The sequence below is a fragment of the Dama dama genome, chromosome 7, assembly GCF_033118175.1.
Source record: "Dama dama isolate Ldn47 chromosome 7, ASM3311817v1, whole genome shotgun sequence".
Lineage (NCBI taxonomy): Eukaryota > Metazoa > Chordata > Mammalia > Artiodactyla > Cervidae > Dama > Dama dama.
The window spans coordinates 18,488,966-18,514,101 of NC_083687.1; the positions used below are offsets into that span (position 1 = coordinate 18,488,966).

The 25,136-nt window shown below is 45.2% G+C and overlaps 1 protein-coding gene across 9 annotated transcripts in view; it reads right to left on the reverse strand.

Annotated features, from left to right (window-relative positions):
• TRERF1 (transcriptional regulating factor 1) overlaps positions 1–25,136 on the reverse strand; it is a 206,396-nt gene that overhangs the window by 162,583 nt on the left and 18,677 nt on the right. The window lies entirely within an intron of this gene.

Genomic DNA, 25,136 nt, shown 5'->3' on the forward strand with positions numbered 1-25,136 from the left:
CAGAGACAGTGAGCCTGAGCTAGGGTCGGCTCTAGACATCTTCCCCGAAGGATGTCATGGTTGGGGGAGGCGTGAATGAGGCCAGAAAGGCAGGAAGAGGTGAGGCCCATACTGCGCTGAACGGTGCCCCCCTCAAAATTCAGAACCACTGAGAACATCAGAATAGGCTCTGATTAGGAAACAGGGTCTCAGCAGATGTAACTGTTAAGATGATGTCATAGTCATCTCAAACCCACCCGAATCCAACGACTGGTGCCCTTACAAGGAGAGAAAAGAGACACAGACATACATGGGGCCGTGTGATGACGGAGGCAGCGATGCAGCTACAGGTCAGGGAATGCCAAGGGCTGCCGGGAGTCACTGTAAGCTGGGACACAGGCATGAACAGACTTGCCCTCCAGGCCTCTGGAGGAGCCCAGCTCTGCCCGCACCTTGACAGTGAACTTCTGGCCTCCAGAACACCAGAGAATACATCTCTGTGGTTTCAAATCCCCCAGCTTGCTGGTACGTCATCCCAGCAGTCCCGGGAGGCTAATACAAGGTCTGCTCTGGACAGGCCCGACACATCAGGTGGAGGAATTTGGCCTCCCCACTACAGGCCGTGGGCAAGCTTTAAGCAGCAGAGTACAGGTATGTGCGGGGTTGGGGGCGGGGGGGGGTTCTAAAAACCAATCTGGACAGGACTTCCCTGGTAGTCCAGTGGTTAAGACTCTACATTCCCCAACGCAGGAGGCCTAGGGGTCAGGGAACTAGATCCCTCATGCAGCAACGAAGACCCACGTGCCACAACTTAAGAGCTGGCACAGCCCCCTCAAAAAGCAAAAAAAAAAAAAAAAAAAAAACCAATCTGGAGCTTACGTCTTTCCAATCGGTGGCCTCCAGCCCAACCCCCTGAGGGTCCACCAGCACTCCACCACCACCAAGCCCACCCTCTGGTGCTGGACTCACCCACAGCTGGGGGCTTCCAGGACCAGGATCTGTTTGCAGATGGCATTGGCCTTCAGCCGGGACACTGTTCTTGACCAGATGTCCCCACCTGCCATTCTCACAGGTTCTCAACCCCTACACACCCATGTCAGTTCTGCAGCTTTCCCTTCCGCCCTGCTTCTGATGGGTTCCTCTCAGTCATCGCCCTAAAACTGGGGCTCCCCTTAGACTCCTCTTTTCTCCTCCACCTCCAGAGAGTCACCAACTGGCTGTCCACCCCATGACCTGGAGGATACGCCCACCTCCTCTCCCTCCTGGATGTCTCAGTGGCTGCATCATGGGTTTCCATCCCTCTAGGGGGACTCCCCTTTCCTCTCTTCTCTCTACCCCAATCCAGCTGGCCTGGACACCATGACCAAGGCCAACTCCAAGAAGCCCGGTTATCAGAACACCTGACCTCTGGCCCCTTTTGCACCCAGCCTGGAGGCCTCTGGTTGATCCACACGTCTCTACTGGGTCAGGGACCCCACCCAGTCTCATTTCCCAACCCTCCCAGCCTAGCAATTCACTCTCCTCCCTCCTCTCAATCCTGCCCTCTAACTGCTCTTCCTGCCAGCTCCTCCTTCCTGCCTCAGCTAAGCAACTGCAGAATCAAAGGCCCCAAGAAGTCAAGACCTTAGCTTTCTCGTACTAGGGAACACCCACACTGAGTCTGCTTTGGATTCATCCAAAGTGGAAATAAGTTCACACTGCAATGCTCGGCAAACTCCTCCTAAGGTCCCCTAAAACATCTACATATTTAGTCAAAGCTATAATACCCACTGGGCTTTCTGGATGGCTCAAGCAGTAAAGAATCTGCCTGCAATGCAGGATACACAGCAGACGCGGGTTCAATCCTTGGGTCGGGAAAATCCCCTGGAGGAGGAGATGGCAACTCACTCTAGTATTCTTGCCTGGAAAATCCCATGGACAGAGGAGCCTGGTGGGCTACAGTCCACAAGGTTGCACAGAGTCGGACATGACTCAGCACTTATGCACTCACACATAATACCCATTCTCCAGGCTAAAGCTGACAAACAGGGCCCTTTCCCAGGGGGCTGGAGAGAGTCTGAGGCTGGAGACAGGGGCGATGGCAGCCACCACTTACAGCTGGGCTCCAGAGCTTTGGGTATTATCTTGTTTAATCTCTACAATAACCTCCCAATTAATTGCTGTTATCACTACCATGTAACCACAGAAGAGTAAGCCCTGGGGTTAAATACCTTGACTCAAAGCTGCAATTATGAGGGGAAAAGGAAATGAGAGCCCCCTGCCCCTACCAGCTTGGTCCCAGGTCACTGACTAGGAAGGGGCAGGGCCCTGGGCTCACCCAGGCCCTGCACCCAGTACCCACCAGAAGTTGGCTCAGAGAGTCAGAGTTTGGATCCCCTCTTGTTGACTCTCTAAGACTCCATTTCCCTATCTTACAAACAAGAATACTGGGACCTCCCTGATGGTCTAGTGGTTGGGCCTTGGCCTTCCAATGCCGGGGGTATGGGTTTGATCCCTGGTCAGGGAGCTAAGATGCCACATGCCTCAGGGACAAGGAACCTTAAAACATAAAACAGAAGCAATATTATAACAAATTCAATAAACACTTTAAAATGGTCCATATCAAAAAAAAAGTTTAAAAAAAATGTTTTTAAAGAATAAGAATACTTAAACCCCTCCTCCCAAAGAATTAACAGGAGGATTTAAATGAGACAATATATGTAAAATTACAGAACAAAATGTCTGATACACAGACGGTCCTTAATAAAGGTTAGTTGCTTTAAATCGAAAATAAATTAGGGCAGAGAGAGAGAAGCATTTACTTGCCACATGAAGCAAAACGTGTTACTGATCCACCAGGCAGCAAAGCCAACTATTCATTTCTAAGAGGCGCCAATCTTTCATAATTACAAAAAACAAAGTAAAATAATAACAACAATCGTCATCATCATCATCGTGGCAGCTATCGTGTACGGAAGCCTTAGAAAGTGCCAAATACTTTCCACACATAACTCTAAATGAGTTAGTCCTCCCAGTCTCCAGGAGGTTAGCTGGATGGCCCCATTTTACAGAGGGAGGAACTGAGGCTCAGAAAGGTTGATTTACTTGGTCACAGTTGCAGCACCTCTAAAGCTGGGACTCACCCCAGTGACTGACTCCAGGTCCCACATTCTATCACCGCCTCTTGAAAATCAGTCAGAGCCCCTCACGACCTCCACCTTCTTCTCCACCTCCGAAACTTCCTGCCCTTCATCTCCTTCTCCACAGCCCCTCTCCTCAGAGCGAGAAGGGCCCGGGCCTGCTCTTCCTGAGAGGGTGTGTGGTTCCCAGGAGCAGCACAGCAGGCGAGAGGCCTCTCCTGGGCCCAGTCAGCCCCGGGGGGCAGCTCGGGTCCCTCAATCCCTGCGAACCTCAGAGCCCTCACCTGGCAGGTGGGTTGCCCTGAGGCCCACAAGGTAACAGCCACGGATGTGTTCAAAACACCCTGCAGGGCTCTTACATCCACCTCAGGCCTTCTGGCACATTCCCCCACCAAATACCACTCTTTCTCTCTCAGGCATCCCCACACTCTGCCTCCTAACGAGCTCCTCACTCTTTGCCCTGAATGGCCCAATTTCCTTCATCCTAAAAACACCACCCCGACCTTGCTAGCTTCTCATGACATACTTTTGCAGGGGTTCATGCAATCACCCCGCTCCCGGCTATACACACTCCCCAAAGGCCCGAATGATCACTCAGACTGCTCTGTACTCCCTACGGGACTCAGCGTCGTGCCATTTTTTTTGGCAGGCATCCAGGAAAACCTTGACAAAGAGTAACTGAAAGCACAGGGAACGCTTAGGCACAGCATCCCACCAAGTTCTTTTCACGACAGACTCGGAAGAGGTTATCCTCATTTTTCACAATGAGGAAACCGGGGCTTGGGTTACGAAGTTCAAGGTCATCCAGCTTCCAATTAAGAGTTCAACACTAGAATTCATTAGTTAGGCCCCAAAGTGTCCCAAACACATCAGTTAAGTGGCTGGCATCCTTCCCTTCTTGCCTTGTCCACAAGTACATCTTCTAAAAGAAATTCAACAGCCTGGTCAATCTGCATTTGCTCACCAGAATGTTCTCTTTTAAGGCTCTGTCTTTTTCTCTTGGGCCACATCGCTGGTTCTGAAACAGAAGGGGTCCCTATTGCTTTGTTTAATGCCTCCAGGGGGCTGCAGTACCTTCTCGGGGCTATTTGCAACGGCTCTGCTGCCGGTCTAGTTCTGGGATGTGTTCGCCTGCCCCCCATCTCTGCTGTCACCCTAGAAGTGGAGCTGCCCAGAACTAAAAACATTCTGTAGAGATGGGCACAGCATGAAGGAGACCAGTCAGGGCCTCCCAGAACTCTGCAAAGCTAGTTAATGAAAGAGGGTTTTCTCAGAAGGCAAGAACTCCTGGGATCGCATTGGTGGCTGTCCCCATTACCTCGTTTTGGGGAGGAGACAAGGGAAGCTGGAGAAGATGTGTGACTTGCCCCAAACCGCATGGCAACGCAGTGACTCAAATCCAGCCCACGTGGACGCCCTGCCCAGGCTGTCTCTCCACCATACCCTGCCCACGTTTCCCCTTTTTACTATCAGAATTTCCTCCCCTCCTTTCTTCTTTGAAAAACCTGCATTACATATTAACAATTTTACCGGGGTGGGGGGCGGAAACTTGATCAAAAACACATCAAATAAACTCTGCCCTTCTCCAGATTCTTTTCAGCGTGCGTGTGTAGATGTTCAGCGGCTTGCCCTGAGCAAAGGTGAGCCTCCCCGTGCCATTCCAGGCACCTGTAACCAGCTCTCAGCTTCAATGTGGCCATGGATTCCTCAGCACTGCCATCACAGACCTTATGCAATCTTTCCTGGGTTATCTACATCTGGATGATTTCCAATTCTTTCCCATCTTTGGAAGAGTTGGTTTTCTGCCCCTCTGGGATCACTTCTGTGGGACTTATTTTCAGAAGTAAAAATACTGGTCAAAAGGTATAAGCAGTGTTGGGACTTCCCTGGCAATCCAGGGCTTAAGAATCCGAGCTTCCACTGGCAGAAGGCACGGATTCAATCCCTGGCCAGGGAACTAAGATCCCACACACTGTGCAGCAGGGTCAAAAAATTTTTTTTTAATTTTTTAATTTAAAAAAAAAAAGATATAAGCAGTGTCACCAAAGTCACCATGCTCCCTAGAAAAACAGCTCCCCTTTCCGATAATGCCAATGGTACCCTGTTTTCCTTCCCACAATCCTCAATAGTGAGTTTTATAAATTTGATCTATTTGTCACTAATAAGATAGGCCAACTAACTCAGATCTGTTCTAACTTAATTATCTTGTGTGTTTAGGAAGTTGAACTGTTCTCCACATCTCACTTTATTAACTGGGCCTTGTATGAAACGATTTGTTCCTATGTTTTGGTTATTTTAGCAATACAATCTGAATATTTACCCTGAAGAGCCTGATCAGTTCCGTGCATGCTTTTGACAACATGTTTTATAGCTATCAGTTTGTCACAACTGGTTCCCTCTTCTATACCTTCCCCTTGAGCACACTTTAATTACTAGGGGGTTCTGGGGGGAAAAAAATCCACTTTACTGAGTCACCCCAGCTGTAAACATGTCCCGTGAGGGCCCCACCCCAGCCCCAGGCCGACACAGTCCACCTGAGACAACTGGGTGTATGGTTATTATTTTTGCTTTATAGATTTTATTCCTTCACAGCATATCCCATTTCCTCAATGATCATTTTTATGGAATTTTCACAAATACATCTGCTCTCCACAGCGAGGATAAAGACTCCATCTACTTTTCCTGAGTTTTAAAGAGGTTTTAAAACTGAGTTTTAAACACATCTAGAGTTTATAACTATAAGACATATCTGAGTTCATTTTCTCTATACTGTTATTTAGTTCTTCCCAAGAGTCATTTACTGTATTTTATTTTATTTTTTTTTTAATTTTATTTTTTTGCCACACCATGAGGCTTGTGGGATTTCAGTTCCCCAACCAGGTACTGAACCCAGGTCTTCAGCAATGAGAATGCACAGCCCTAATCTTAACACTGGATGGCCAGGGAATTCCCAGGAGCCATTTACCTTAAAGTAATGTCTTTCACTATTGTCTGCCTTTCCAAATTCACCAATAGCAATGCCTTCCATTTATTTAGATTATTTTATTGTATCCATCTCTCCTTTTTCTGTCTGATCCTAATACAGTATAGTTTTAATAACTACTCCTTACCTGCTTCGTTTGCTGAGAGGAGCCCACTGCTAAAAGATTTTCAAGACATCCTTCAGTACGCTTGCCCACCAATTTTTCCTGATTATTAGGATGATTATTACGCATGCCTCTGAAGTATTTCACTGGAATTTTAACTGCCTAAGCATGAAATCTAGGCAAAAACCTGGGATACTGACCCTTCAATACTATGACTTCTGATCAGAAGCAGTCACATAGGATTTTGTAATTTTCTTTGAATAGAAATTGTGTCATTTGCAAACAGCAATGTTTTTATCTCTTCCTTCCCTATACCAATCCCTCTAAGTTTCTTTTTGTTCCTATATTGGTATGACAAGCATCTGTTAAACTATGCTAAATAAGAGTAGTGATAAGGGACATTTTGGTTTAGTTCCTGTTTTTCAGAGCACACTTCTAGAGTTTCTCCACTCAGAACCTGCAGCCCCCATGGAAGGCTTGGTACATGATTATACATAGCAGGTTCTTTATCATACTTAGGAGTAAATCCTCTAAGACACTTAGTTTTAGTTTTATGATACTTTCTAAAGCACATATAATTATTTCCAGTATATTTCTGCATCTACTGAGACTACATTCATTCATTAGATATTTGTTGAGCATTGATTATATTCTAGGCGCTATTCTAAATATTGGGGGTTCTAATTTTTATGGTTTATTTCTATTAATATTAGTCTCTTTGACTGAACCAGGCACATATTACTGGCATGAGCCATGCTTGATAATTTTTCAAAACTCATCTTTCAAGACCATGGTACATGACTATAAAATTTATCTGAAAAAAATTAAGAGACAAAGATATAGAGATATCAGCCTCCAGGGACCTATTCTAATGTTACCTACTCTGTGAAGCCTTCCAATCCTTACTTTATGAAAACAGAGTTACTGGCTCATTCCTCTGGGCTCCCACAGTCCTCTCTTCCTCCACTATCACATTTGTCACAGGGACTGCAATGTAATCAAATGTCCACATGTCTGTTCCACCCCTCCCCGCAACCCCCAGGGGCCTCAGGACTCCATCATGGCCCCAAGGACAGAAGAATCCCCAGTGCTAAGGACCATGACTAGTGGATAGGAGTTACACAATAAATATTTCCCAAAGTACTGAGGCCATTAGTTTATTCCACTGATGATTTTTGCAGCTGTATTTTTAAATGAAATTGATCTGCAATTTCCTTCTTGGGATCAGCAGGGAGCAGACAAGCCAGTCCAATCCCATGCACAGATTAACTGTGGTTCATTGGACAGGCCTCCTGTCCAAGGAGATACTAGAGAAGTCAAGCTAGAGTTTGAGCTTACAGTGACTTTGGGGAAGGCAGCAGCGGAAGATGAGACTTTGAACTGTCCCAACAAGTAGGCAAAGCCCTGTGATGGGGGTGGGGGAGGGGCACAGGTGAGCCTCAGCAACACAGGTATTGAGACATCTGTAAAGGTTACCAAGGCCCCAGCTGGCTGGATCCAGCAGATCCAACCCCTAGGAGTAGGACTAGTCATGCCAGTTACTGGTTAGCAACACACACTAACACACACTTATCCTTCCCTCTGTAGAGGTATATTCTATAGTTCCCATCACCCATATAGGGAAACCGAGGCCAGTCGGGTTACATAATATACCAGAGTCACATGGCCAGTAAGCGAATGGGTTGGGATCCCATCGCACCCTGCTGTCTCAAGCAAAGCCCACGACAGGGTCTTGGCCCCAGCCCAGGACTGGATACTAGGCACGTCAGCAGAACAGGAACCAGCACAGAAGCCTCCGAGAAGAACCGAGACTGAGAGAAGGAAACAGGACACGGGAACAAGGCGGGAGGTTCTGCCATGTCAAAGCCAGAAGCGCATCTGAGCCCAGAATCCTGGCCGGAAGGGATCTGAGTCTCCGCTTCCTCAGGCCAGGGGAGACTCTCGGAGCTGAGGGCAAGGCTGAGCTGCAGGAGGTAACATGTGGGGCTGCCCTCCCCCGCGACGATGCAGGCCCAGTCTGGGTGGGTCTGCCTACTCGGCTCAAGAGACCACATCTAGGGGAACCAGTGTCCGGCCAGCCAGGTCCCCGGTGGCCACAGAGAGCCCGGGCATGGTCGATCATGTTCCTCTTCTTGGGATTCTTCCCCTTAAATAAGGTGTCAGTTGAATGGTTTATAGATTGACTTTTGGGTGCCTAAAGCCCAAAGAAGTAAAAGAAAAACTGGAATTTCAGTATGCACAAATGGAGGTGGTGTATTTCTGGAGAGGAAGTCCACAGCTTGCATCATGTTCCCACTAATAGGTCCATGGACTTTCAAAGAGGCTCAGAACAACTGACCCAAAATGTTCTTAAAAAGTCAGCTAAATCAGCAGAGCCCAGACAGCTGTGCTGAGCAAAGGTGGTCAGCTCAACCAACCGAATATGCCCTAAGAAATTCTGCAGCCATGAACCCTTCTGTCCTTTAGGATCACCTGGACGGTGTGTGGTGGTCAGCCCCGCCTGGAGCCAGAGGGTGAGGCAGGACATCCCATCTTCGCTACATTAAAGGAGATGAGTATGAGTTCTTTGGACATACTTGGGGCATCATATTTATACAGTTGGTGGGTTCGCTGGCTATTAGACACTTGAATACTTGGTGCCCTAAGGTCAGAGGAGAAGCAGGGGCCACTGCCTCCACTTTCTGGCTCCTTGGAGGTCAGCCCCAATTGGAGTGGGTTTGAAATGCAGAATCTGGGGTCTCACCACCAGGCTACTGGATCCACATTTAACTGGGGCTCCAGGCCCCGTGTGATTCATGGGCACCCTAAAATTTGAGAAGCACTGCTGTTGAAGGAAATTTGTGGAAGGCAAAAAGGAAGGAGAAAAAGGAAATGTGAAAACCAAAGTAACAAACAAGAATACAAACAAATGTCAGAGGAGAGGATGAAAGTTGAAGTTGGCTCTTAGAAAAAATATCTGAGATGACTAAACCAGGGGCCCAATTAATTTCCAAAGAATAAGCTGGAAAACTTAGAAAAGACATATAAAGATCCAATAAATGAGCCACTGATAACACTGTTTAAAGAATTTTATGTACAATCTTAAACTAATAGCTGAAAAACAAAGTTAACAAGCTGATAAGAATTTATAAGATACTCAATTTAAAGCTAAAGGAAAGACACTTAAATGGATCAGTAAAAGAAAATGAGTTAGAAAAACGCAAATCAACAGAGGGAAAAGCATGGGGACTTAATGGATTTGTTGCAAAGTCCTTCTATAATGTGTAAACATTTTTTGCTCACTTATATACACAAGTAAAACACTCATACTTTCTTTTTAACAAATTAAAGCATGTGATTTAAAGCCAAGTCCCCTCTCAATACCACGCCAGAAGGCCTCTCTGATATGAGCCTGGTGCACATATTTCAGGCCTGTTTTGTATGAATACATGATTCCACCAAAAATATACATTTTCAAAAATGGCATACCATTGTACATACCATTATGCAACTTGCTTCTTTTTTTTTTTTTTACTCCACATTACATTTCTCAGACCTATTCTTGTCATAAGCCATCAACCTAATATATTCCTTTCTACTCTTCTGGCAGTGTTTTTCCAACTTTGCTGACTGAGGCCCACAGTAAGAAATATGTGACCCAGTTCACACTTGTGAATATGCAAAACTGAAACAAAAATCTCACTAAATATTTACCCACTCCGTGCAATGCACTCTGTTATTTTCTATTCTTTGTTTCACACTGTGTCACAACCCACTAAGTTGATTTATTGACTCACTAATGGTCTGAACCACCTGTTTTATTTTGCCCTTACTAAATAAATAAATATTTATTTCTCCATCCAACAGATATTTACATTACTGTGCCTAATTTTCCACTATTACAACAACGTTCAGTGAATACTGTGCATGTACGTGAATGCATCTATAGAGAGATACCTAGGAAAGAGAACTGCTGGGCCCTAAGATACGAGCACCTACCAATTTAAATAAAAAATCACAAATTGCTTTCCAAACCAGTGTATCCATTTATTCTCACCAGCAATGTACAAAAGCATGTTTTCTTACATCCTCACCAACTTAGGTTTTGATCTTCCTAATCTGACAGATTACAAGTGCCCTTTTACTATAGTTCTGCTTTGCATGTTTTATTATAAGAGAGTTTGTGCATCTTGTCTTTTAAAGATTCATTTACCCTTCTTTTCTTATGATTTTCTGTTCCTGTCCTTTGCTCATTCTTCAGTTAAGTTAATGCTCCTCCTTGATTTCTAAGAGCTCTTTGCATATTGAGAGAATTAGCTCTTTTTATCACATATGCAGCAAATATTTCTCCGTCAGGGTATCGTATATCTTTTGATTTTGTTGATGCTGTCTTTCTCATTATAGAAGTTCTCATTTCTATGTTGTCAAAGATATCAGCCTTTTATTTTATGTCTTCCAGGATTTGTGTCAAACTTGGAAATGTCTCTCTATTCCAAGACCGTAGAAAAATTCTTCTAGTGCTCTACTACTTTCATTCTTCATTTACATCTTTGATAGACTTATTTTGACCTAAGACAGAAAGTAGAGCGCCTGCTAAATGTATTCCCCCAAGGTGGTAATATTGTACGAAGTTACTATCTTTCCCCACAAATCTGAAAAACTGCCTTTATCACAAATTACACACACAAATATGCATCACCACTATTTATTTCAGGTCTCTCTATTCTGTCTCATCTGTTCAATCTATTCAGTACCAAGTTATCCTAATCACTATAGCTTTTAAAATACTTAATATCTGTTAGAATTATCCCCTCCTCTTTATGTATTTTCATGTAAGCTAATTTTCCCATATGAACTTAGAATCAGTCTTCTACTACCAAAATAATTCTATTGGTAATTTTAGTGTGATCACATCTTAAATGAATAGGACTTTTATAACACTGACCTCTTCTAGCCAGGGTTATACTATCTTCTTGTTTAAGCTTTTTATGCCCCTTAGTAGCATTGAAGTTACACATAAGTATATTTTTTATTGAGCTTATAACTAGTTTTTTTTCTCTCTTTTGCTGCTTACATAAGTGAAATTTTTTTTCCTTCCATCATGTTTTCTAGTTGAATATCATTTCTGTGGGAGAATTACTGATTTCTGTGCATTAATTATACACTCAATGACCTTACTGAATTCTCTTACTGTTTTTAGTAGTTTTTATACCTCTTAGTTCTTTCTCTTATCTAATTATACCAGCTTATCTCTCCAAAACAAGGTTATATAATTATGGTACTTAATAATTTTAGCATAATGATTTGGTTTACATATATCATGAAGCAATTACTGCAGTAAGTTTAGTAAACCTGAATTTTTAAATTGGAATGTATCTAGTATCTACCACTTCAGTACTAAGCAAAATCTGGCTACCACCCTGATAAAGATATATTTTCTCACGATGAGGAGGTATCTAATTATTCCTATGAGTTTTTATTAGAAAGAGATGCTTAATTTCTCATAAACCTTTTCAGCATCTTGTTTTCTCCTTGAATCCTTTAATATGGGGAGCTTATTAATAGAAACCCTAAAATTAACCTATCCTTGCACTCCTGTTCTGAAATCCACCTGCCCATGGAGTTCTTCCTGTGGGCTGCTGGATTCTATTTGCTAGTTATGTTATTAGGATTCTGCATCAATATTCAAAGCCAAGATCACTTTGTAGTTCTGTGTGCCCATAGTGCTCTTCTGTTATGTTTTGTTACACCAGCTTCACAAAGAGAACTTAAGCATTCCTTATTTCTTTGCTCTAGAATGATTTAAATAGCAATAGAATTCCCTGCGCCTTCAATATTTGAAAAAATTTACCTGTGAAACCGTCTGGTCCTACACTATTTTAAGGAAAAGCTCTTTGATAAGTTTCTCAATTTCTTCTATGGTAACTGGTCTGCTTAAGTTTTATTCTAGTTTCAGGTTTTTTGTTTTTTTTTTTAAAGAATACATACTCTCATATTATATAAACTATTTCTAAACATAGAAAAAGATTCTACCAGCATCACTGTAAGAAGTAAATATAGCCTTTACCCCAAACTTTACCAGGACAACATCCAAACGGCCTGATTCCTCATTTCTGCACCCCTTCTTCCTCATCCCTTTTCATCCCCCTGCTCTCACCACCAAGCTTCACTCACTGAGCCATCTGGGAAGCCCCTACACTCTTCCTTATCCTTCCTCACCCCTCTTCTCTCATCTCCAGATTCACATAAAATGAAAACGGACAGGTTTGCAATTAATCAGAAACAGCTTGGCACTCCTCCTCCACTTCTGGTACCATCAGGGAAGGACTGGAAGTGAACAACCCAGTTCCCCCCACCTCCCCGCAGTGGAGTCCCCTCCAATCTCCCCTGGGCTTCTCTTCAAAGCCCTCCCCAGCCCCAACCTATCTGTGAAACCAGTAGCCACCTCACCCTACTCACACCAAATCCTCGGCCTCCTGATGACTGGTACCAAGAAATCCACAGGTGTTCAATCATCAGACACCTGCCAGATGCTTGGGGTCCCTGACATACAAGGGTATTCCTACCTCCTAAAAGCATGGATCCCAAGAATTCTTATCACAAGAGGAAAAAAAATTTTTTTTCTTTTATTATCTATATGAGATGATGGAGGTTCACTAAAACTTAATTGCAGTGATCGCTTCATGATGCATGCAAGCCAAATCATCATGTTTAATAAATAAAGTTCATTGAGAGTCTATGTAATCAGTTTAAAAAAATCATTGAGCTGTACACCTTGAACTTACACAGTGCTATATGTGAATTATATCTCAATACAACTGGAAGAAAAGAAATAAAATTGTGTTATCTGACTGAGGGGTTAAGACCTGCCCGCAAGTAACCACAAGGCCTCAACAAGCATCCCAGAACAACCAGGGACTCCATAGTACAGCAGAGCAAATCAGAAAGGCAGAGAACAGAGAAACCACTGACCACCAGGAAGATGGTGGGAAAAACACTTTAAGCAAGGGACCCAAAGCCAGGCTGCAGGGAAGATCAGCCCAGTGGTATAGAAAGCGGGGCAGATAAGCCTGGGAACCCCAGCGAGAGGTTTGGACGTGACACAGCAGACAGTGGGAGTCACCGTGGGCTTCTGTGCAGGGGAGTAACAGGAAGAAAGTGGTGTTTTGGTCACACTCCCCACATTCTAGGATGCCAGACTTGCATTCAAAGAAATGACTAGCTGTGCCAAGAACTCGGCGAGCTGTGGGGAGGACTGTAAACCACAAGCCTATGCTGATGCCACAAGTGACAATGGACACACACACACACACACACACACACACACACACACACACACACACTCACACACAGAGTCCAGGCTCTAATTGAAGACACAAGACTGGGAATTATACCTCTGCACTAGGGTTTAAATAGTTTATTACACTACACAATAAAAACCACATTGCCACAAATCTCTAACCTCAGGGGGCACAGGTGCTAGCCCAAGCACTTTTCAGACCTAAAGGGCACCCAGATCACTTGAGGATCTTAACACAGATCCTGATTCTGCAACCTTCGGTTCTGGGTAATGCCGGATGCTACTGGTCCAGGGGCGACGCTCGGAGTAACAGAGGACTAAATGATAAGGAGAGCACTCCCAGGCAGTAGATTAAGGGCATGAACCACAGGCAGAGAAAAAACTGAGGGCTGTCTGGAGTTAACAGCAGAGCACCCAAACCAACTCATTTTCTCAAAAAATTCACCATGGGGGTTCAGTAACTGGCAGGGCTCCCTGCAAAGCCGTTGGTAAACAGAAACCACCCCTACATTTCACAACTACCACTTAATTACTCTCCCCATAACTTTTAACAGCAGCCCTAAGCCAGCTCTTTCAAATGCTGATGCCACTAATCAAGTCATAAAGCCTTAAGGTGTCATATTAATAGCTTTGATAACAGAGCGTAAAACAAACCCCAACAACAATCACATCTGCCTACCCTCTCAGCTGAGGCCATCAGGCAGGGTAACATTTATGTTGCATCCCTGGTCAAAGGAATGACGACTTTAACCAGTGAGAATCTCATATCCAAGATAGGCCACCCAAGAGAAATTTATCAGCTCTTTTATGATCCATCTGAGATGAGTCTGGAGGCCAACCACAATGCCACAATCCTAGTAACTTCCTTACTATGCTCAGCTCCTTGGGTAGCTTCAAAGCCTAGAAGAAGCTTCTGCCTCTCCCCACTCCCCTTCTCCTGACCACCCTCCCCTAGGTTGCCTACTTAGGCACAGAGTGACCCACTTCAAGTCAACCCCATCATAAACCACAGAGCTCCTCGACACAACTTGATTTTGATGTCAGACAGCCTATGTTTAAGTTTCACGCAGACAGTCCATCAACAGAGCAAAAATCAAGACTATCTGAATGTAGACCTGGATCCCATTTCCATGTGACCCACAAACTACTTACACAATACACACATACACACCATCAATTCAGTGAATCAGGCATCTACGTATGCAGAACCTCAGCACTACCATGCACAGTGAGGATTCAGAAAACACAATCCTTGAATTTGAGTTGATCAAAGAGTTGAGCTCATACCTCATACTCATGTAACAACCATACTCAATGGCTGGCACCTACCAATCTGGAGAATCTCCTCTACTGTGGCCTGAAGTTCTACAGAATACCACTAATGGCAACTCCTCTGTGAAGATTAGGCCATTGGCTCTGGAAGGAAATAAGCCTGAGGACATCCTCTGCTGGGGATGAGTACGCCTGCAGTGTGTTGACTAAGCAATACATGAGGAACAAGAATTAATCTGTCCTCCAACAGCGAGTAAGTGATTGAACCAAGTTTACACAGGGTGTTTTAAAGCTGGGAGCAGAACTCAGGTCAAATCCCAGCCTGAGATTCTTCCAACTAGACCACATTCCCCTCATCTCCATTTTGGAACTCTCCTACCAAATTAAAATCAGAAGGTTTGCCACTTCTTTGCTCTTTATTCCCCCCACAAACTCAACCAACTTTCTGGACCCTCTTTCTTTTGGCGGAAGCAACATAATCTAACCCATCTGAGAGGTGATCCCAGTTCTCCTCTTCATGCAATAGGTCACGAACAAAGCTAAGTCACATCCCTTCTTTAGGATTTAAGTTTTCTCTTATCTAAAACAAAGAGGTTAGTGGGGATGACTTCTAAGATCCTTCCCAGCTTTAAAGAGGATTAATGGGGGACTTCCCTGTTGGTCCAGTGGTTAAGACTGAGCTTCCACTGCAGGGGGCACAGGTTCGATCCCTGGTTGGGGAACTAATGATCCCATATGCTGTGTGGTACAGCCCAAAACACAAAAACAAAAAGAGAGAATCAACGGAAGCTTCACTTCACAGCTGAGAGGGAAAAGGGGCTCCCCTAAGCCACAACCCCTGCCTCATCCTGCTCTGTGCAGGGAGGGTGGGCTGGTCCAGGCAACTGATGAGAAGCTGCAGTCCATGGCCTCCTGTGGTTCACGCACAGCTTCCCCAGCCCACACAAAAGGGGGAGCAGCAATTGCCAGCTGTCTTCAGAAACTTGCCAGCAAGAATTCTTAATTAAAGTCTTTTGTTGCAATGCAGCATTATTCTTTTCAGTGACTTTTGTAAATTATAAAATTGATTTGTGTTCACTCCAGAAAACCAGAAGACATTTCATTTTTAATGACTTTTTGCAATCATAAAATAAATGTACATTCATTACAGAAAAATGAGAAAACTTGTTTTAAAAAAATCCCACCTAAACAAATCTAAATCTATGTGTTAATTAAACCATATTCCAATTGATAATCAAAGAAACTCCAGAGTTGGAACTGATGTAAAAGAGGGACAAGGGACAAGCGGCATCCTAGGCTATGCCACAGGGTGTTGGAGGGCGATCATTATGACAGCACAGTCCCCTGTCTCCACAGTCCCTGACAGGTGGCCACCCAGTCTCTGCTCCAACAATTCTCACTTTTCCAGGCAACCTGTGCCACGTGATGGACACTCCGATGGTTCTTCTTGCATTGGAGAGTGGTCATAATTATATGCATAGGAGTTTGTTTGTTTTTTTTAATTAGGTAGGGTTTTATTTCACAGACTTTTTATTTATTTGATTGAAGTATAGTTGATTTACAATGTTGTGTTAGTTTCTGGTGTATGGTAAAGCAATTCAGTTATACATGTTCCCTTTCATATTCTTTTCCATTATTGTTTACTATAGGATATTGAATATAGCTCCCTGTGCTATAAAGTAGGACCCATTGCTCACCCATTGCATATACATTAGTTTGCAATTACCACACCCAATCCATCCTTCACCCACCCCACCCTGGCAACCACAAGTCTGCTCTGTTTTCCATGTTTCATAGATAAGTCTGTTTCTGTTTCATAGATAAGCTCATTTGTGTCATATTTTAGATTCCACATACAAGTGAATATTGCATGGTATTTATCTTTCTCTTTCTGGCATATGCACAAGCTTTTAAGAGACTTGGACTTGAGTTCAATTCCAAGCTCAGCCTTTTACAAGCTCCTTAACACGGGAAAGTGAACTTGAACTTGCTCATCTCTCAGATGGGAACAATAATACCTGCTTACAAGGGTTGTTGTAAAATTGAAATGAGAAAATGTATATAAAGCACCTAGCAAAGTGCCTGCACAGTGGAAAGTGAACGTGAAAGTGTTGGTTGCTCAGTCATGTCCAATGACTCTGCGACCCCATGGACTGTAGCCTGCCAGGCTCCTCCGTCTAGGGAATTTTCCAGGCAAGAATACTGGAATGGATTGCCAGTCCCTTCTCCAGGGGATCTTCCCAACCCAGGGATCAAACCCAGGTCTCCTGCACTGCAGGCAGATTCTTTACCATCTGAGCCACCAGCTCAATAAACGGTAAGTATTGTTATTAAATGCTCATAACAGGTAGCTCATAACAATGGCCTTCAAACTTTTCCACCTTACCCCAATAAGATATTATACCATGATTCGGTACATAAAATATCAACATATACATATAAATACATAAAACTGAACAAATATTTCATAAATAAAACTGACCGATACACATCTGATCCACTCAAGTCTTTTTTTCCAATTCTTTTCAACCTTTCTATTCTATTTCATTTTTTTTAAACTGCTGGTTTAGTCACTAGATTGATTGCACAACCCACTAATGGAATGCCAACTACAGCTTGAGAAACACTGATGTATATACTAAAACCAAATACCTCCTCCTGTAGCTACACCTTTCCATTCTAACTTTACCTTCTGGAACCACATGGAACCACTCTGCTCTTTACATGCTTGTTAAATGTCCAAGCACGTGAAACATCTCCCATTCTCTCAAGCAGCCAGTGTGTGTGATCTGGCTTCCCAATCCCTCTTGGTCCCCATCTCCTCCTCCTCTGGACTCCTTCCTCCCTCTGCAAGTTTTCCTCCTTTAGTTACTGCTGCCCAGGATGCCCTGCTCATTTAGCAGCCATTCTGCTCTTCTGGTGACTTCTATGTTGCCTCAGGTCAAGCAGCCTGATAAGAGCATCTTTTTGAACCTTCCCAACAGATGCGCCATTCATCCCAGAGGAACTCAGCTCTCCTTCAGCCCATCCCCAACTCCTCTCCATAAGCTGGTTTTTTCATACAAAGGTGTTCCCTCCACCTCCTCTTCTGTCCTTCTACAAATGAGATAAGGATGCCTCAAGGCCCATCAACCAGAAGAGGGAAAGTGAGGAAGAGTTTCAATATGCACATTTGAGCTTGAATCTACAAACAGCAAGTGCCCCCTTCTTACTCATCTCTGAACTAGCTCTGCCTGCAAACTCTGGCACCAAACCCGAGAAGGCCTCATCACCCAGTCACATCTGTCCCTTCATGGTGACAGCAGCCTTTCGACAAGGAATCTCACACCTGGCTGCAAACACAGCCCTTCATCGCTGACATCTCCCAGCACCACCTTGCATGTGCAGGAAATGATACATATCAGATACAGCCAGTTTCCCATATCCTATCTGCATTTGTAGTCATCAAAAACATACACTCCTGATGATAAAAAAAAAAAAAAAAGAAATGCACACCCTTGCACCTAATGTCACTACTTTGATGGGTAACATTTCATAATTTGGTCTTTAAAAAGTTTCCAAAGCAAAACCTAAAAATAGCCTACTGTGCCTTCAAACTGAGAGCTAGCTTCTCCTGGCTCCCATATCTATGCTGCATGTGGGGATCTCATCACAAAAACATCCACAAGTCTTTCCCACAGAAGGGAACCCATGAACCCACCAACTCATATTTATAGGTTTATTATTTAAGTTTGGGCTTCCCTAATAGCTCAGACAGTAAAGAATCTGCTTGCAATGCAGAAGACCCGGGTTGGATCCTTGGGTTGGGAAGATCCCCTGGAGGAGAGCATGGCAACCCACTCCAGTATTCTTGCCTGGAGAATCCCATGGACAGAGGAGCCTGGCGGGCTACAGTTCATGGGGTCACAAAGAGTCGGACATGACTGAACGACTATCACTTGTATATATCCGTACCCCTAAATAATGTATTTTAAATATTTGTTGACTTTAAAATATATTCCAAAAGTATCATATGGTATGGAATACTCAGAGTCTTGCTTTTTTTTAAGTTAATTTAATTTTTCTTTTTTTTTTTAAGTTTTGGCCACACCCTACGGTATGCAGGGTCTTAGTTCCCAGACCAGGGGTTGAACCCGTGTGCCCTGCAGTGGAAGAGAAAGTCTTCACTATTGGACTGCCAGGGAAGTTCCCAGGGTTTTGCTTATTTAAATCCAACCTTAGATGACTAAGATTCACTCAGATCATTGCAGGGAAATGGTTGTGCATTCGTGTTGCTGCCAGATAACAGCTCATCGTGTGACCAGAATGTTTTGACCCATCCTCCGGCTGATGAGCATCTGGGTTTCCAGTTTTTCACTAGTATCAACAGTGCCATAAGGAACATTCTCAGTATACCTCGCCTTGCCCACGAGAATGAGCTTCTCAAGGCAATTTTACACTCGGAAGTAGAAATGCCAGGTTACGCCATAGGTGCACATACAACTTCACGAGATAACACCAAATTGTTTTCCACAGGGGTTTTCACCTATTTACAGGCCGACCAGCAGCACATAAATGCAGCACACAGTGATCTGTGTTCTTTCCAATGCTTGCTACTGCACAGCTTCTCAATGTTTGACAATCAAACGGGGATATGGAATCTCACTGTGATTTGTATTCACTGATTACTAATGAAATTAAGCGTCTCATAAAAAGAGAGAGAGAGATCCTCCCCCAACCTAAAGGCCCTGTACTTTTCTTTCACAGCTCTTATCACAGTCTGTAAGTACACATTTGTGGGGTGATTTGATTAAAGTCCATCACCATGCCTGTTTTCTTCACCACTGCATACTGGACCAACGCACAAAGTTGGGCTTCTGTGTGTGTGGAGGATAAATGAATGAATGCATAAAGAGCTGAGTAGGGACTTCCCACGTGGCTCAGATGGTAAAGAATCCACCTGCCAATACAGGAGACGCTGGATTGATCCCTGAGTCAGGAAGATCCCCTGGAGAATGAAATGGCAACCCACTTAAGAATTCTTGCCTGGAGAATCCCATGGACAGAGGAGCCTGGAAGGCTATAGTCCATGGGATCACAAGGAGTCAGACACAACTGAGCCACTGAGCACATACACACGCACGATAACAATAATAATAAAACAACATCTACTGTTGTAAGCTGCAGCCCTAACAGGGACCGCACACTTCACCCCAAATAATAAAAACTATCATATACATAGCATGCTTATTAGACTCCAGGCACTGTATTACATGCTTACGAGATTATTCTGATCCTCCCAACATCTCCATGGAAAGGATATGATAAACCCCATCTTACAGCACAGAAAACTGATGTACACAGAGACCAAGAATGTACCCAGTCGCAGCACATGAGGGACAACCCCAAGAGTCAGAGTCGAATCAAGGTCAGTCTGGCTCTGGAACCCGGGCCCTTCCCGCATACCTGTTGCCAATCCCTCCCTCTGGGCTTTCCACCTCCTCCACGCGGGCTGCTTTTCTTTCCCATCTGCCCCCGCAAGGACCCTCTGACTCCCAAGTTTTGCTTCACGGCCCACAAATGCTTTCCCTGCACTTGGGGAATAGTACTCTAGTAAAAGATCACCCCACTATCTGTCACTTAAATGTCTGCACTGAATACACACTTACCTAGCAGGTCGGCTACAGAGGCTGGTGTCACCTGGCAGGCAGGTACCAGGACATCAGGCAAGCCAGGCTCTCCCAGAGCCTCCCATAGCCACAGTTCCCACCAGCAGAGCCTCTGCAGAAAACAGCTCTTTTCAACTCTAAGTTTCACTGAACCTGGAAACAAACATCTCACAAGTGCCTGCTACACCCCAGCACATGACATGCCTTAATTCAGCAAGAAACACTATGTAGCCACTAAAATTATACAATCTAGACCAATACATAGAAATACGCATGCAAAATCATGTTAAGTGGGGAAAAGAGCAGCTCAAAAATAGTGTCTACCAAATTAAGTACACATAGTACCCCCACCCCCCTACCCCGCCCAGACCCCCCCACACACACACCAGTAGATAATATAAATAGAACTGAGTGTTCACTGGAAACTTTCTTCAGTAAAGTTACTTAGGCTTCCAATGCTCCCCCCAAAGCTACTTGTCAACTATTTATAACAGGTGTGTTTCCAAAGTAATGCTATTAACAATAGCAAAGAATTATTCCCAAGGAAGTGAAAACGCCAAAAGGGTCATGATGATGTCGGGTTTGTTCATAGCTGTGTCTCCAACAAAGGGGTCAAAAGGGTCAGACCAGGGGTCAGCAACTGTGGTCTGCTGCTAAGTCCCACCACCTGGTCCTGCAAGTACAGTCTGCAGGGAGCAGAGTCACTCACCCATCTTTGCGTTGTCTCTGGCTGCTTTTATGCTACAGTGCGGAGTAGAGAACTCAGGACAGAGGCATGGCCCACCGAGCCGAAATATTAACTCTCTGGCTTTTTATAGAAAAACTGCCAATTCTTGATCTAATGCTTTGCCTAGTATTCTGCATATAGTGAGGATTCAATCATTTTTATTGAATTCATCATTTCCAATAAGACTAAGTCAAGCTAATACATAAGAATGAAGATCTTATTGACCCAGGGCACACGATAACCAATGCCTGAATGCTAAGTCACTTCAGTCCTGTCAGTTCAGACTCTTTGCAACCCCATGGACGGCAGCCCGCCAGGCTCCTCTGACCGAGGGATTCTCCAGGCAAGTATACTGGAGTGGGTAGCCTTGCCCCCTCCAAAGTATCTTCTTGACCCAAGAATCAAACCCCTCTTGTGGCTCCTGCATTGCAGGCAGATTCTTTAGCACTGAGCCACAGGGGGAAATAGCCACCAATGTCTAGCAAATGTGAGAGATATGTTCTTTTTGTTTTGGAAATATCTCCTTTTACATTACAAAAAAGGAGGGGAGGGACCCCTGACATCCTTAGTAGGAGATAAGCCTTGAAGACGGATCACACCAAGTCACCCATAGAGCTACAGTGAGAGACAGCTGGCAAGGGCTTGGCAGGTCATCTAAAGTCAGAAGTAGGACAACCAGTCAAGATGCTGTCATAATCCCCACATGGGCTCAAAGCAGGATTCTGGCCTCCGGAGCCTTCATTCTAAATAAGTCAGCTACATGCCCAGGACCCACTAGGGTGAAATCATTTATTTCCTATGTAACTTCTGGTTGGGACAACATATCAGCAAACAACTGTAGACTCAACTATTTCCCCATTAATTTATCAGTACATCTGCATTATAATGCAACCCTGTATTTTTAGTTCTGTAGGGTTGATTATTCAGGGCTGATCATTTGGCTAGTGGCTTTTTGAAGCTTATTATGGCCCCAGAACCAGAAGACAGGAGAGAGGAAATGAAAGGCGGTGAAACTCAAATCAGTTGGTGTTGCTACTTTATTAGCTGATGAGATGCTAAGATTGGGGCAGAGAGGGTGGCAGAGGGTGAAACCCCTGGTCTGGAGGGCAGAGGCTCCCAGCAGGCATGCGTCACCGTATCTCCACATCTCACATCCCTGCGTGCTGAGAGTCTATCAATAACTTCGTATAACTGGCCTGTCCCTATCGGAGAACTTACTCCCTAAGCTCTCTTCCTTTTTTCATATAGAAAAACCAAAAGTCACAAGGAGATTCAGAGCTGAATGAAGCTCTAAGACCTACAGCAAACCCTTGGCCTCCTGAAGTCAGAGGACAGGCCTGCCCTGACTCTGAAAAACCTGAAGATGGCTTCATTTAGGAAAATGTTTAGAAAAGAATGCTGGGAGGAGTCGAAGCCACTTCCTCATCAACCGCGAAGTCCTCCTCCCTCCCATCCACACACATGAATTATCGCCAGCGGGCCTTCCCACTTCCCAAAGACCCACAGATCCAGGAGAAGTTCAACATGCTAGCTCTGAGCCACTGGGTTCACCCAAGGTCCCCAGGGACCATCCAACCCGCAGCCTCTGAGTGGTGATGGGAGAGCTGACTCCAGCCCAGGCCCACAGATCCTTCTTTCTTCTAGCCCATCTGTATCCTAGCGGCCTCTCCATGACTATGGATGAGCAAATGAATGCCATCTGCCCATCACTTGAAGTGAAAACTTAACAGTCACTCAAGGAGGACCACACTCCTCATTTCTCCTTACATCATCACTCCTCCAATCGAATCGAACAAAAAAACCACACTTCACTGTCCCTTCTCGCTCTTCTCCTCTCCAGCCTGCCTCCTTCTTCCTTCTGCCCTCGGTACTCGCAACTGGCAAAAAGCCTTCACTGCAGGAAGGCAGGCGTCCCCTCTAGCTGACCACACACTCTCCCTCGGATGCATCCTGGAAGGTCTGGGTCCCCTGCTCCCCTCGACCCTGTGGGCTTTGGGACATCCTAAGTGAACCAACCACCCAGAGAAAACCAAGGAGAGGGGGCAGGCAGGGAGCTGCCGCCGCCTCCTCTCACTTTCCTCGGGGCCTGAGCTCCGTCAGGTTTTGAAGCATAATGAGTTTTGTTTCATAACAGTCTTAAATGAACTGGAAGGGGGAAGGGGATGACAATGATAAAAATCTTAATTAAAAAAAATTCCTACAGGCAAAGAGACTTTCCAGATCCTAAGATGTGATGAAAATCTCTTGAGTTGGGGGCTCTACAGAGGAACCCCCCCACAACGACCCAGCATTCAACATACACCTCTGAGGACCTACTATGTGCCTGGCATGATTCGGGGTCCTTAGGATACTGCAGAGAATACACACACAAAGATCCTTGGCTTCCTGGGGGCTCATATTGTAGGAGGGAGGAGAGGGGCAATAAAGATATTTAGCAGATAAACAATACAGAGGGCTTCCTGGGTGGCTCAGTGGTGAAGAATCCGCCTGCAAGGTAGGAGACGGTCAGGAAGATCCCCGCCCCCCCAGGAGGAAATGGCAACCCACTCCAGTATTCAGGTCTGGGGAATTCCATCAACAGAGGAGCCAGGGAGCTGGGGGGAAGGGGATGGAGGGGGGAAGGGATGGGGGGAAGGCAGGGAAATGGGGGGAGGGGAGGGAAATGGCGGAGGGGGAGAGGGGCCCTACAGTCCATGCATGGGGTTGCAAAGAGTAAGGCACAACTGATTGACTACACAACAACAAACTATATGGAATGCTAGAAGGTTAAAGAGCCTGCGGATAAAAGAAAAAGTCAAGGAGATAAGGAGGATGGAGACTTCAGGGTGTGGTGTTAAATGCAGAGGTAAGGAAAGCCTCAGTAAAGAGAGACATCTGAGTGAAGACTGGAGGAGGAGACAGTGAGCAACGCAGACGGGTATCCAGGTTTTGGAAGAGCCTTCCAAGCAGCGAGGACCGCCTGGGCAAAGGCCCTGAGGCAGGAGCATGGAAGGTGCATCCAAGGAACAGTCAGAGTCATTGTGGCTGGAGTGAGTGGGCAGGTAGAGATCAGTAGAACATCCTATCACAAAAGCGGGCGGGGGGGGGGGGGGGGGGCAAGGAGTCACCAGACCATCGTGAGGACTTTGGCTTTCACTGACTGAGGTGGGAGCCACCGAAGGTTATGAGCAGGGGAGGGACAGAGCCCCTTCAATTCTCTGTTACTCCGTCATTCCTTCCTGGTGACCTGCTTGGATATATTTAATAAACGCATCTCTCCTGCAAAGCCCTCTCTGATTTATCACTGCAAGTTATAAACTCAAACCACTATAAAAAAAACCCAGCAAACCCCACCCCTACCTCTCCCTCAAATCAATATCAGACCCAAAGGGAAGGAGAGGCGGAAGGGGAGGGAGGGGAATGGGACCAGGAAAACACAATGACAAACAGCGAAACAAGGAGAAAGAAGATACACATAGGAATGAACACGAAGTTCCAAAGACAGGCTTAAAGACAAAGGGACAGGAGTCCAGCTCCTCCTAAGGTCCCTTATTCTTCATCTACTCCATCCAGTTTATTAGGCCCACAGCACTGGTGCTTAAGCTTTCCAGTCCCCGATGCCCTGTGGCCGCCCTGACATTCCCATGCGTCGGGAGCCCACTCTTTATACATCGTTACTCCATATCCTGATGTTCAGGGAAGGAAGAGACAGAGTCCTTTATTCTTACTCTCTAAACTGCAAAGGCCCAGCAAACCCTAGCCCATCAGATAGAAGCAGAAACCTCCTTGTAGGGACTTCCCTGGAGGCTCAATGGTTAAGAATCCACCTGCCATTGCAGGGCCCACTGCCTTTGGACTGCATTCAATCCCTGACCTGGGAAGATCCCACATGCCACGGAGCAACAAACCTGTGCGCCACACCCGAGAACCCGTGCTCTGCAACAAGAAAAGCCACCACAGGAGGAGTCCGCACATCGCGACTAAAGAGTAGCCCACGCTTGCAACAGCTAGAGAAAGCTCATGCACAGCAATGAGGACCCAGCACAG